This window comes from Mesoplodon mirus (assembly GCF_964341445.2).
Source record: "Mesoplodon mirus genome assembly, chromosome: 5".
Lineage (NCBI taxonomy): Eukaryota > Metazoa > Chordata > Mammalia > Artiodactyla > Ziphiidae > Mesoplodon > Mesoplodon mirus.
Genome location: NC_138980.1, coordinates 124,141,116 through 124,156,890, shown reverse-complemented (window position 1 = coordinate 124,156,890; position 15,775 = coordinate 124,141,116). Strand labels below are relative to the sequence as shown.

The 15,775-nt window shown below is 40.5% G+C and overlaps 1 protein-coding gene across 1 annotated transcript in view; it reads left to right on the top strand.

The window, feature by feature from the left end:
• Positions 1-15,775, top strand: part of SV2C (synaptic vesicle glycoprotein 2C) — a 215,456-nt gene that overhangs the window by 133,908 nt on the left and 65,773 nt on the right. The window lies entirely within an intron of this gene.

Below are 15,775 nucleotides of genomic sequence, written 5' to 3'. Positions count from 1 at the left end.
AACCACTGCACCACCAGGGAAGTCCCCACACTATTTATTTTTCAACGGTTTTATTCAAATTTGAATCCACAATTAAAACACACTGGCTATGGGGGTGTTGGTGGAATACCAATTGATGGGAAATGTTGATAAAAGGGAGGAAATAAAGATGCACAGTATTTGCACGATGCTGTTGATAGTGTGTGGGTGGGAGGGTAATTAATTACGTCCTCTACACCTAAAGTGGAAAAAGAAAAGAAAATGTCAAAAGTTTCACTGGAATTCATTTTAATGATTCACTAAATATTTTCTGAGCATAAGATACATGAGGAGCAGAGATGAAGTAGCACAGAGAGGCCTAGACTAAGAATCAGCTGCCATCTTTCCTTAGTTATACCCCCATGCCCTTGAGTTCTCCAAGCCTCAGACCCTGACACACATGCACTAGAAAATGTTTACTGTCCCCCTAATCCCAACATAACATTATGAGATCCTTTGGCAAGTAATTTGTAAAGCCTGAGGGATGGATTAAGAGCCCTCAGAATGAATTTTCTTTCTAATGCAGGACTCTGCAGGGTAAATTCGTACCTGTGACTATAGTATAGTCAGAGTCATTGCCAAGGTTCACCTGGTCTTCAAAGTCACGGTTGTTGCTGTACTGGCACTGCTGCAGCTCAAGGCTGATTTTATTTCTTCTGGTCTTGAAGTCTGTTAGTGAAATAACTTTCATGTCAGAACAAGGGAGCTGCATTAATTCACAACAGGAGGCACAAGCTCTATTAGGAACGTTCTGTATGTATAAGTCTTTTAAACAAATGCTGTTTTATTTCTTTCAAGTGTTGGCATTGTTAGAAGCCAGATGTAAATGGCCATATCAGTTTGATTTGTGTGACTGTGACGTGTTATTCAATAAATATTTAAATTTAATGGAGCCAGTAATTTAGAAGCACCTACTATATTTCTCTAGAACTGCCTCGCCACAGTGATTTCATATTTGCCCTTTTTGCCTCCAACAAAATTAAATGTAGGTAACAAAAAGTCACACTAAACACTACAGTCCCTATTATACTAGTCTACACGTTTCTGAAGAAAATTATGATTCAAATTCTAAAGCACAATTCCAAATAACACACCCATTTTATCAAACTCAGTACAGCATTTTCAAGGTTTGCCTGCAATGGTTTTATATGAAAGGTACAGCAAATTTTCAGAGGAAAGTTATTTGGGGTTTTTACCTCAAAAAGGATCAAATGCTTTATGCCCGTGGTACTGTGATTTCGAAATTGGAGGGGTCCATAGAAATGACGCTTTATTCTGACATATTGTTTGGCTTCCTCAATAAAGCAGTGCTTTGAGCAGCAAATAATCACCAGATTTCAGGCTTCCATTGTCATTGGTTGCCTGCAGTATTGCTGCAACTGTCCTTACAAAAAACACACACACATGCGTCCTGGCATCTGTAGGAGCATTATAAATCATACTTTCATTGTAGGGAAAAGGTTATTGATTTGCTCATTTTTTTCCCTTCTCCCTCTGGTGCAGACTTCAGTGGGAAATTGAAGCTTCCTTCACACAGTATGTTATAGCTAATCAAAAGGGCGGCCTGTGCTTACCTGGTTTATAATGAAAAGTGATATGGGTGAGTGATTTCACACTGCTCATCCTGCAGTGATTGTAATTAAGAGTTAAAAGCTGGAGCAACTACACATGCTGGTCAGACGTCATCAGCGTTATTTACTGTATTTTCTAAGACTGGGGCATTTGAGCAGTTGAGATGGAAGAACTAACGTTAGGTGAATTGCAACGCACTCATATTTTATTTTACTTTTAAAGCCAGCTAATCATTTTCTTGTGGTTATTAATTTGGCCTTTCAGGGTCAAGTCACCTAAGTGCAATTTGATTTAAAGTGATATTTTTCCACAAAAGGGTCAGGAAAAAGACAAAACAGAGGGAGAATTATCCATGGAGAAAAAGGGCAAAAAAAAAAGGAAATTAAAAAATGGCGATGAGACATTTGACAGTATCTTAAAAGGCACAAAGTCAACGAATAAATGGATATTTTTAGTAAAATGCAAAACTGCCATGAAGTGTCTTGACAAGGTAAACAAGGCTTCCTTCGATTTTTTCCTATTATGTTATGGATTTTTCTAAGACATGGTATACATTAGTGGTAAAGGGAAACACGGCTGTTAGCACAGTGCTAAGAGAGAACATTTCTAAGTTGGGACAATTGTAGTATGATGCTAAATATGTCTATGGAGGGAAAGACTGAAATTACAAAGAAAAATAAAAATCCAATCAGTATAGACCTTTAAATGCAAACAGTACTACAACGTGACCATTTGCAATATGACAAACTCAGGACACAGAATCTTGCCATTGGGGTGTATTGCAAATGCTTACATTGACAGTCTCAGGACATCAATTTCACACAGCATTTGCTTAGTGCAAAAGACAAATTAAGATTAAAAAAATATATAAACATAATAAAACGTCTGTTGACCCATTTTCAGATCCAGGGAAAAAATTCATGATTTTACAAATCCACGTTTGTTTCTTTTCTGTATAGCTCACAGGTACATTGAGTATATTTCATTAATCGTGTATCCTACAGATGAGCATGATGCCTCTTGCATCTAAATTGACTAAAGTGGAGAAGAAACAGTTGGTGATAGCTGTCTCCCCCACCCCATCCTATATGAAATTAAAGGGTTTGTGTATTTTAGAACACAGAATGATCTCAACCTAGAAACTGTACACTGCAGAGTTCAGTGGCGAGACCCATGTTTTCTTACAGAACCAAATCCCTTGCCTCAGCTGATCCATTTTCCTGTAGGATGAAGTGAGATCACTTTTTTTGTGGCAGATGTCCCACTCACCATGTCAGAAGCATGCCCAAAGACTTTTAATATTACTCCTTAATTACAGTTGGCCCTCGGTATCCACATCCTCAGATTCAACCAACGTCAAATCAAAAATGTTTGGGGGCAAAAATCCAGAAAGTCCCAAAATGCAGAACTTGAATTTGCCACACACCAGCAACTATTTACATAACATTTACATTGCATTAGGCATTATAAGTAATCTGGAGATGATTTAAAGTATATGGGAGGATGTTTTTAAGTTATATGCAAATACTGCACCATTTATGTAAAGGACTTGAGCATCCGTGGATGTTGATACCCTCAGGGGATCCTGGAACCAATCCCCTAAGGATACCAAGGGATGACTGTATCAAACTAAACAGGCTTTCTGGCACAATGGGTAGCATGTGACAGTTACTTCTGAGCTTCAGAATAGGTTTATTAGTTAAATTTTTAAAATCAAAGTAACATTTGTCCATAGTCCAAAAAAGCAGGCACTGCTTAAAGTGATAACCCTACCCCCCAAAAAACAAAAAAACTTCTCTGTCCTGCCCTTCCACCCTCCATTCTTTTTCCTCAAGGGCAACTTCTTTCAACTGTTAGTTATTTCCTCTGTTTGCCTAGTTTTTTCTAAATTATGTAAATATATTGTTTTCCCTCGCTGTGTCTATGTTACATATTATCTGCTGACTAGCATGGAAATTGAGAGTTAGTGTTCTTAGACTCCCACCCACCCCGAATTCTCTTTCTACACTCTCAATAAAGTTAACTCATAATGTTTGGTTAAATCAGTAATCAGAATTTACATCAATCTGATTCCTGCTGAGCCAAACGGTGTTTGGAGTATGATTTCTTAACGTACCTTTTGCCTTTCCTGGAGTTAATAACCATATTATATTTTCATTTGCCTGACTTTGTATATGTTTCATGAAGTCTTTCCACATCCACAGCCTCTCAATATAGTTTTCAACATAATGAAATGTATTAGATGATGTCATTTCCAGTACTTTTTACTGAAAAAATTTCTCCTGCCATTCTTGGTCATTCTGTTTCTTGGGTCTTCTGCATACTTGTCATCCTGGGACTTCACTGCTTTCCTGAGTTGATTCCAGTTCCCAGGACCCATAGACCTTTTGACCTTCACCTTTTTTTTTTTTTGGTCCTTATACCATACACTAGATTGATAGTATGGCTGGGTGTAGAATTCCAGGTCAAAAATCATTTTGCCTCAGAATGTTTGAGGATATTGCTCCACTATCATCTAGCATGCAGCATTGATAAATCTGATGCCTTTCTGAACCCCTTCGCTTTATCTACGACCTGTATTTTCTGTCTGTGAGTTCTTCTCTTTATCCATGGTATCATGATCATAATATGCCTTCATGTGTTTCTTTTTTTCTCTTTTTCTCACTTTCCTGAGACTTACTGGCCCGTTTCAATTTGAAGGCTTACATCCTTCATTCCTGGGGAATTCCCTCATAATTTTTCTTTTCAGTGGTAACCTCCCACCACTTTTTGTGTTCTCAGTTTCTCGAATGTCTGTCTGTTAGGTATTGAATTACCTGGATTCATTCTCTAATATTTTGATCTCCTCTTTCCTACTGCCCATGTGTTTATCTTTTTGCTCTACTGTCTAGGAGCTTTATCTTCCAACCAGTCTATTGGGTTTTCATTTCTTCTCTTACTATTTTTTTTTAATTGCTAAGATGTATGTGTGTGTTCTTTGCCTTTTCATGCCACTGTTTCTTGTTTCATGGCTGTATTATGTTCTTTTACAGCGCTGAGAATGGGGGGTTGGGGAGGTGGTGAACAATGTTTGTTTGTTTGTTTTGTTTTGTTTCCTGCATTGCCTGTTCTTCTGAGCTTCTTTTTTCTGTTGTTTTGGTTTCTTTCATGTTGAACACTTTGCTTAGGTATCTGGAGATCTTCAGCTATCTATTCATATTTAAGAGTGAAGCACCAGAAATCTGACAGAGAATCCTGTGACTAAGAAGTTTGGTCATTTTACATTTATATGTTACTCCTCTGGGGTGCTTGTTGACTAGGGGTGGAGAATGGGGCTGGCTCAGCATAGCAGGTTCTGGCAATCGGCAGTCTCTTTCATGAAGAGACCCCCCCGCCCCCCGCCAGTGTCAGAATCGGTTTCTTTTTCTTTAAGACTCTTCATTTTCTGCAGAGATGCTGTGGTAGCTCCAACACAGCAGGAAAGTGTGGCATGTGTGGGAAAGAATATGCTGCTGCTTCTCTGCCAGCCAAAGACTGCTTTCCCAGATCCCCTACCCCAAACTGAGCAATTAAGTTAAGCAGCTCTTGTGTGAATTCTGCCTGAAGTAGATGTGTTTTTGTTTCCTGGTCCCCTGACATCAGTGCAGTACACATTGCTAGTGTTCCAACTCAAGCTCCCACCGAGGCTCTCTCTGATTTTTGGCCTCAGAGCTCTCTCCAAAGACCCTTCAGCCCCGCACAGATTCAGCCCCAGCATGCAAGGAAGTTAACTTTTAGGGGCCAACTCTCAACTAATAGCTAACAGGAGGTGGTGAAAAAAATGCCTTTGCCTCACATCTTAAGGAGGAACCATTCTGCGACACATTCTACATGGTTCCTTAGAGGGTCTTCTGTGGGACTGAGCTCCTGTTGCTTCTAGTAGTAATGGACTCTTTATCTATTTTCCCTCCTTCCTTCTCTCACTCCAGCCGCTCCTTCACACCTTTGTTCTGGGCTCACCTCCCACATAAACTACCTGCATTCAAGTCCTGGTCTCAGGCATTTTTCAAGGGAAACCAAACTATGACACTGCCTCTAAATGTAGGATTTTGTGAAGTTCCATGTACCTCAGAGAAGTAACGTGTAAAATGACCTCATTTTTTTAAGGTATATTAATCCTAGTTGTGGCCATACAAGTAGATGCCAGATGTCTCCACTGCTTATTAAAAATACAGACTCCCAGACCCCATGCCAGTTTGTACTTTTAATAAAGGAACCCTGGCGATTCTGATGTAGGTGGTACACGGACCACACTTTAAGAACACTGGTCTTGTGGCTTCAAGTTGAACACACTTAATTTTACTGATGAAGAAACAAAAGGCTCTGAGGTCATGCAGATAGTGGATGCAGAGCTGGAATTCAAACCCAGATGTGACCGACTTGAAGCCACACTCTACACCAACCATCTGCATGACCTTGGGCATTTTGTTCTTCATCAAGAAAATGACAACGGTGACACCTACTCATTGTGTTGTTACTAGAATTATACAAGATGACCCACATTAAGTGCTTGGTGCAGATGGAGGCACCATTGCAAGTGCTCAATAAGTGGTAGCAATGTATGTGTGTAGGTATAATATGTTTGCAGTATAGAAATGCACTGAATCGAGAAAGTGCATGTTGTCTGTAGCCAGGATTAGTCTGTCAGCCACCGGCAGTCTTCCAGTGAAGGATTCCACAAGGGCTCTCTTGTGTCAGTTCTACAGTCAACAAATACTTGAAGGGATTTTATTACCTGATATAGCTGAAAGACTTCCCTCTCAGGCTTCTTTGGCTGAGCCCAAGACAAGGACTAGGAACAAAGAGACAGACCTGTGTGAATATACTGTGGGCTCACTGTAATGCTTTTGACTATAAAGCGTGACTTTTTTTAAAGATGGATTTTTTAAAGATAATTGTTTTAAATTTGTAGTATGGTACACAGCAGGTGTCCAGATTTCTCTCATTCTCTTCCCCTGCTGCACATACCCTGGGATGTTCAGTAAACTGCTGTTGACTAACACCAGAGGCTCCAAAGTGAACTTTCTGATTCCCCTTTGTGTCCTCCAGTTCATTCTCAACCAGGCAACCAGAGTGATCCTAAAAATGTAGGTTGGTCCAACCATTTCCTACCCTCTGGCTGCAGTGTCTTCCCATCCCACTTGGAAGTACAATTCAAGTCCTTGCCTTGGCCTCCATGGCCCTACCTGATGGGGTCCCTGGCTTACCTCACATCCTACTGCTTTCTCTCACTCGTAGTGCTCCAGCCACACTGGCCTTGCTCTGTGCCAAGCACGATTCCCTCTCAATGTGTCTGCACATACAGTCCTCTTTTCTGGAATATTCTTCTCTGAGATAGGGACTGACTTCTCACCACATTCCAGTCTTGACTGTTTGGAGCGGCCATTCCTGACCCCCTGACCTAAAGTAGCAAACCCATTCCCAGCCCATGCCTCTGTCCCCTACACTGACTTATAATATACATTCATTGTGGCATCTCTAGTTAGAATGAAACTCCATGGCGGCGAGTACCCTGTCTCATGCTGCTGTGTCCCCCTGGGCCTAGAACAGGACTGGTGATAGGCTCTCCAAAAATATTTGTGGAATGACTGTCCCATGAAGTATCTGTTGATGGGGACTTACCCATGTGTAGAATGTCTCACTCATCTGACAGATATTTATACACAAAACATAGTGCCAATGTGAAAGATAAGTGAGACCCTGCCCCTACTTTCAAACAGTCAAGGACTAGCACAGCTCTGTCCAATAGAAATATAATGTGAGCCACATATGGAATCTTAAATTTTCTAGTAGCCACATTAAAAAGTAAAAAACATACAATTCATTTTAATTTATTAAAATTTATTTGGCCTAATATCCAAAACTATGATTTCAACATGTAACTAATTTACAAAAATGAGATCTTTTACATTCTTTTTTGGTACTAAGTCTTCAAATCCGGGATGTAGTTTACATATACAGCAAATCTCAATTTGGATGCAAGTTTTCATTGGAAATGCTTGCTTTGTGTTTCGATTTCATGAAGTTTACAGTTGAAATAGTAGATTCACACCCAAGTTGTTCCAAACGTACTTAAGTTTTCTAATAATTGAGCATCAGTTTTAATTTTAATGAATTTAAATGTAAAAACTCCGCCTTCAATTCATCAGTCACACATGACATTTCAAGGGCTTGATTGCCACATGTGGTTAGTAGCCACCATATTGGACAGTGTATGTCTAGTGGGATAGGTAAGGCACATAGACATGGGAAGTGAACACACTCATGAAGAGTTCATGTAAAGAAGAGACCCAAGGTCTAAACACTGCCTTTGCATGCATCCTTTTCCTGACAAGAATTTGTATATTTCTTTAGGACTCAAGTTTTACATAAATTTTTCCAGGAAGCCTTCCCTGATACCCCCACATTAGATTAGATCCCCTCAACTGAGAGCTCTCAGAGCACCCTGTATGTCCTCCATCTTCAGTCTGTTGTGCTGTGTTCTAACTGCTATCTATGTATTTATACTTGCATTTCCCACTAGTTTGTAAATTCCATGTAGTCAGGAAGCTCTCATTGTGGATTCTCCAGCATCTGGCCCTCAGTGCATATTTGTGGAACAAATAAATTAATTATGAAGGAATTAACTGAATGGCCAAACCTTGGTGGAACAGGACCACTCTGTTATAGCACAGCAGCCAGGGTGTGAACAGGGAACCAGGATGGTGCGGTAACTAGGCAATGACTGAAGAGTTTGGTTCCTGCAGGATGCTGAGTCACCTGTGTTGAATACTTCCAGGGAATCAAAGCGATGAGAGCTAAGAAAAACTATCAGGGTTAGTAACCAAGAGACCATTTTTATGGGCATCTACAGAGACATTCAGACAAACCTAAGCTCAACACTTTTTTTCATAAATTCACTGATATCCCCGCATTAAGAGTAATAGATACTTTAAGCGTTGTCAGTAGATTGGATTCTAGGGCCATAGCCCAGTCTTAAGTGTTGGGTCAGCTGTGATTCTTCCAGTAACTTCAGTCTCCACTAATGACAGCTGTTAAATCTATATGCTAATTGTAATTGTGAGCAATTCATAGCTGGCTTAGGGTGTTGTGTGATTTATGGGCATCTGATCTAAGGATACTTAAAGGATGGAGTTATTGGAGCTCGGAAGAGAGGTGTGATTAATCAAAGAGGACAATTTACTGAAAGGCTCACTAAAACAGTGCAGTAACAACTGAACAAAAGGACTCTAGTTCCATCTACTAGGTAAGGTGGAGACGGGCGGAGAGCGGGGCGTTAGGTGTGTGTTTAAGATAAAGTGTACACACAGAACATAAAAGGATGTTTTCCAGCATATAGAGATTGTGGTTGGGGAATTTTCAAGGGCATATATTTATATTTTAAGTTTGCTTACACCCTGACCAGCACCAATAGCAAATGTCAAGTTCCTAACTCCACGACTGCATCTCAAGAGCTCCTGGGCATTTGGGGAATAACTGCAAGAAAAAAACAAACAATTCCTTTTATTTATATTTAAGGCTCCAGTGTGAACCTAAGCCTTTCTGTTTCCTTGAGTATATCTTCACTTTTTTCACACTATAAGGCCTCTGGTTTTCTTTGCCAAAATTACTGGCACTGGGAAACCAGGAGGCAAGTCAAAATTTCCCAGTATTGATCTAAATAGAAAAATAACCATCAATAATGTATTTGTCTTAAATAATTGTTGATTTGTGCCATCAGAGTTAAGTGAGACGTGTTCCTCCTACCCAGGGGACTATCTTATTTATTGTTGAATACCTCACTCTGACAGGCACCTAAGACATATTTTTTGCAGTTGCTACAGACAGTCAAAACAACTGGTCAAGTTCAGTCCTCTCAGGAGAAAAATCTGTCTGACTCATTGATTGAGGCTGTGTAAACAGGCATCTTCTGGATGCATGCTCCAAGAATCCTAAACAGCAACACACACACACACACACACACACACACACACACACACACACACACACACACACACACACACACACACACACACACACACACACACACACACACACACACACACACACACCCCTACCCCTTTCTTCTGCACCTTACCTGCAGTTGTGGCAGGGTGGAAAGACTTCCAGACTGCAGAAGGGACACTTTTCTTGGAAAATCAAGACAGAAGGGGAGGGGTGCAAGGAGTGCTTTGAAGAACTTGGTATAGACCCAGCTTAGACTCAACTAAGCAAGACATAGTGGTACCGCTCCCCGCCCTCCCCACAGACACTAAAACTCAGCATCCCCTTCCCCACCCCAGAATACACACACACGAATGCAAATGCACGCTTGCATTTTTCACCCTAGCACCACCTACTTGTGCCGGCAGACTAGAGCCTGAGTTGGTGAAATACACACAGAATTAGGACCCGTGGATGGATGGTAAGGCTGGAGGCTACAAAGAGAGCCAAGAGGCATCCTTACTTTTCCTTTGAAATTATCTAGCAAAGAAATGATTAGAAAGGATTCATTTGCTGAGAGGTATCGACATCAGTCATATTTGCAGAATGGAAATTGAAGGACCAGACCTTAAAACTCAGAAGCTCAGAATCTTTTAAGCACCATTGTCCTTGTTCCCTTATTGACAAGACAGAGGCCAGTGATGCTGACACACCTTGAAAGGGGATTCTCTAATAATCAGAGTGCCGAGTGACCTAAGAAAATGCTAAAGACAAGAGGAAATAGCGAGGTCAGAACAACAATTGTATCTTATGTTGCACCTGCCATGTGCAACGGATGTGACATTGTAATGGAGTCATGTTTTCCCATGGCATATGGTGCGATTATTTGTGTGTTCATTATTCACTCACCATGGTCACTCCTTATCAATCGGTAATTCTCACTCACTTAAAACCACCTTTCCTTTTCCACATCTAGAGATAGAAGTGGATACTGTGAATTGTGGAAGAGAAATAGAAAAAAATAACTTTTTCTGAGTACAGCCCATTTTCTCCTATGAGGTGATTGTTTATTATCTGTGTGCTCATTTCAAATTCTGCTGGTGATACTGTTCCTTCCTCCAATTACTGCACGCTGGCACACAGAAGGTGACAGAAAAAGTTGCTACATACCACAGGGAGGACAGTAACAACATCTGGGAACTAGGTTGATTCTAACCATCTATTGAGAAGTAGTCACTCTGTACCCTTGAATTTGGAATTTAAGTCAGAAGTTTTCAAAACTGTGGACCAAAAATAGTTTTTCTCTTTGTGTATTAAAACTGAAAACAGTTAAACCACCCAAAGTCCTCACAGTGCTGTTGTCATTAGCTTCTAAGATTCAATTTGAAAATCAAAGACTACATGCATGTTAGTGCTTTATAAATAAGTAGATAGTAAAGCATGAAATTCAAGGCGGGTCTCAGCCAGCCCCTCCCCACTTGGTGAGGCTTTTGATGACAGTGGTGATTACGTGCCTGGAAGAAGAGAAGCAAGGCCAGATTGAAGGTGGAAAATTAATTGCCCAAAACCTGGAGAGTTCTTGTTTCAGAACTACTGATGGCAAAGTTATATGCACGTCCTATCTGCCTTCAAAATGCTGCAGAGCTGGTAATATTCTTAAGGAAAGACCACATCTTTGTGTGCTTTGGCCTTCCACACTCATGTTATCAAATGATCCTTTACAGTCATTCAAATGCATAGCATACATGTACGTAAGGCAGTTGTATTTGTTTTCTAGGGCTGCCATGACAAAACACCACAGACTGGGCACCTTGCATAACAGAAATTTATCTTTTCACAATTCTGGAAGCTAAAAGTCCTTTGAGTTCAAGGTGTTGGCAGGTCTGGTTTCTTCTGAGGTGTTCCTCCTTGGCTTGGCTGCCTTCTTGCTGTGTCCTCCATCTGTCTGTGGTGTCTATGTCTGAATCTCCTTTTCTTCTAAGGACACCAGTCATATTGGATTAGGGCCCACCCTAACGACCCCATTTTAACTTAATCACCTCTTGAAAGGCCCTTTCTCCAAATACAGTCATGTTCTGGCATACTGGGGGTTAGGGCTTTAACCTATGAGTCTGGGGGGAGATACAATGAAGCCCATAAGAGCAGCCACCTTTCCAGCTCAGTGCCCTGCACATAATAACTGTTTGGTAAATAACTGTTGAATGACTAAATGAAGAGGTATTCACCAGAAGCTCTTTGCTGAAAGAGCAGTTAGTAGAGCAAAAGTGTGGTGATCCTGTGGAAGCAACTGGGCCACTCAGAGAACATATCAATCTGTTGTTTAAAAAACAGTTATATCACTATGAAACCTGAATAAAAATAAAATTCTAGATCAACTCTAAGACACATGGAGAAAGAACTTGGATGGTCCCTCTCTGAAGGACACAAATGAAGTAACACATGCAGGGGATCTGTAAGTTCTCTTCTACTGTATATCATGATGCAAAGCTGATGGAGCAATTAACAGCTCTTCCAAGTTTATAAGATCGTTAGGTTGGAAGCGCCAGTATATTTTGTTTACTCTAGAGTTCAGTGTTATTTTTTAACGCGCTCACACAAACAGGAACTATCTTATGCCAGATGCAAAGCATTTATTAATTTTACATTGCCCTCATATTCACAAAGTTTTAAAAAAAACAAACCAAACCAAAAACACCGTGAGAAGTAAACTGGAGAGATGCATGATGCAGTCCCATTATCCATTACATATTCAACATTGGCTCTGAAAAAGAGTGTACCCTTGTAATTTAAAGCCAATTGGAGGAACATTTTAATATGAGGCTTTTGAATCATCCTATTAATACCAGCAGCTAATTTTTATTAGATTAGTAAGATGACTAATTTTACAGCTTTACAAAATACACTGGAAATATATTTATTGGTTTTTAAGACGTGCATCTGTCCAGATTTCTCTCTGACACAGCAGGGCCAGGACATCACTGCGTCACTCTGCTGTTTTGAAATGATGGAGGGTGGATTTGTCACTGACTGCACACAGCTGTGCTTCTGTGTGGTAGCAGCAGCAATGCTGAGCCAGACCCGATCGAAGCCTCTGCGGAACCATGGGGTATATAAATCTCCCAAGTCTCGGTTCAGTCAGCCAGACAGCAGCTCAATTCTGTGCCGCAGTCCTTGTAATGAGATTTTTTTCCAATGGTATCGACTTAATGTTAACCCTCAGTGGGCTGCTGTGGCCTCTGCTACACAATTGGAACATTCTATTCTGGACACTTGGTTTGTAGGGTGATCTTTCAGTTCTCTTCCAAACTCACTTCCTCCAAAAAAGCAGAAATCGGGTATGAAAATAAAATGGTTGGTGACTGCAATTCTTCTCTCTGTCCCCATATTTCAAAGTTTACCTCCTTGGTAAAGAAATGTCAACAGATGCCCAATCTTTTTCTTTTTTTTAAATTGAAGTATAGTTGATTTACAATGTTGTGTTACTTTCAGGTGTATAGCACACTGATTCAAATATGTCTGTGTCTATGTCTATTCTTTTTCAAATCCTTTTCCCTTATAGGTTATTACAAAAAAATTGAATATAGTTTCTTGTGCTATATAGTAGGTCCTTGTTGGTTATCTGTTTTATATATAGTAGTGTGTATGTGTCAATCCCAACCTCCTAATTGATAACTCCCCCAGTTCCCCCCACTATTCCCTTTGTAACCATAAGTTTGCTTTCTATGTCTGTGGGTCTGTTTCTGTTTTGTAAATAAGTTCATTTGTATCTTTTTTTGGGGGGGATTCCACATATGAGTGATATCATATGATATTTGTCTTTCTCTGTCTGACTTATTTCACCTAGTATGATAATCTCCAGTTTCATCCATGTTGCTGCAAATGGCATGGTTTCATTATTTTTATGGCTGAGTAATATTCCATTGTATATATGTACCACATCTTTATCCATTCAACAGATACCCAATCTTTGCCTCACTCTCCACTCTGTTATTTTGGCTGGTTTTTGTTTGTTTTTGTGTGTTTCAGCTCCTGCTTTTCTTCAAATTTGACCAAGAAAAGTCCAAACCTAGGTTAAAAATAAAATGCCTAACATGCTATTGTTTATGATAGCATAAAGATTTATTATTTTTGTTTCTTACATATGTTGTTAACCAAAAACTTTATGTTTTTAAAAGGCCAAATTACAGTCATCCTATCAGAGGCTCTGACTGAAAGCTTGCTTCTTGAGTACACTGACTTAGTATTGTGGCTGCCATTTAACTTTATTTCCTTTGTACTAAATAAGCATCCTGTGGAAACAGCATCCAGACCCCCTTAACATCCAGTATTTCTGAACCACTCCTTTCCACTTGCTTTCTAAATGCATTCAATAGATTATACTGGGGAAAAGGAGCTATATGTCCACTTGGAAGAACAGCAAAGGCCAAAAGGACTTCTTGTCTTGCCCATAAGAGGAGCAGCCATTATCCTGTCATATCCATTATCCAGCCATATATCCCTATCATAAGAGCTCTTAGGTTACACTCTGAAAACTACTGAGTAGACCCTGCACCCACTTCCCTGAGGTCCTCTTGTTTACCCTGACCAACTGCAGACCAATTGCAGCATATGCACCATTTGTAAAATGAAAGAGCACTTCCCAACTCTGAGGAATTCAGTGGCACGTTGATACAGGACTAATTCACTTTAAATGCTTCCTCCTGTATTCTTATGCCACCCTTTATTCTGGGAAATTGAGTCGGTCCCCACATTGAAAGCATCCTAAATAGCACCATTCTCAGACTTTGGCATGTAACAGGGTCACTTGGAGGGCTTGTTAAAATGCAGGATGCTGGGCCCCAGCCCCAGAGATTCTGACTCCGTAGGTCTGAGTGGAGCCAGAGAATGTGCGTCTCTATCTAATTCCCAGGTGGTGCTCAGGCTGGTGGTTCAGAGACCACACTTGAGAACCAGTGCTCCCCAGTGGTAGAACTAGCCACATACCTATTCATTATTTTATCGTTAGAGGTTCAGGAGACTAGTGTTTTGAATTTATTAACAAGGTTTCCTTCTTCCAGGGATTGGTGTCACTTGTATACATGACCCCTGGTCTTAGCTGTTACACTTGGATCATCAGTATCAAAAATAGTAATGAAAATAACAGTACCTAACATTGACATGGAATTTTACAGTTTACAAAGCATTTTTACTTCCATTACCTCATTCCAGCTTCCAGATACCCCGAAGGGTTTTGTTTGTTTGTTTTTTTATCGTTAGAGAAAACTGAAGTTCAGGAAGAGTGAGTGCCTTGCTTAAGGTCACTGTGGTAGTAGAATTAGGACAGTTCCCAGGCTAACCCCAGAGCCTTTTGGTCTTCATGTTAGGGTAAGCAAACTCACTGTCCAAGGAGGAGATATGCTGATAGCTTTCAGAAGCTCTACTTCCATAAGCAGTCTTTCCTTAAGTTGATCTACCTGAGAACACACCCTTCTCCTGCTCTACAGGAGACGGGCAGTGCTCACTAGCGTCCTCAGCTGGTAACCTCTAGATTCTGAATTAGGGGCTATTCAAAATGTTGGTGTAAGAGATGAGAAAGTAAGAGACTCTAATGAGCAAGTAATAATTTTATTTTTTTGCTGTTCTTACCATGAGGATTTTATCTTTGTGAAATGAATGTTAGTTACTATCACTGTGATATTGTGATTTATAATGAGAAATATATATATTTGGTCTTTGACCCCTTCCCAGGCACAGAGTTCTTAAAACCCTTGGAATTTCTTAAGAGAGTGATAAAGGTGTCTTTTGTTATATTAACAAGGTGACTGGACAGCATCTAAGGATGGGTGAGGCCAACCTTATGATTGGAACTTTCCGTCCTGCCCCCTCCCTCTTGGGGAGGGGAGAGGAGCTGGGGATTGAGTTTCATCACTAGTGGCCGATGACTTACTCATGCCTGTGTAGTGAAGCTCCCATAAAAACTCAAAAAAGTTGGGCTTTGGAGAGCTTTAGGTTGGTGAACACATGGAGATTTCGGGACAGTGACCTGCTGGGAGAGAGCACAGAAACTGAGCCCTTCCCTGCATACCCTGCCCTATGCATCTCTTCCGTCTAGCAGTTCCTGAGTTCTATCTTTTATGATAAACTGGTAATCTGGTGAGTAGAATGTTTCCCTGGGCTCTGTGAGCCACTCTAGTAAATTATTCGAACCTAAGGAGGGAGTCCTCCAATCTATAGCCAGTTGGCCAGAAGCACAGGTGACAGCTTG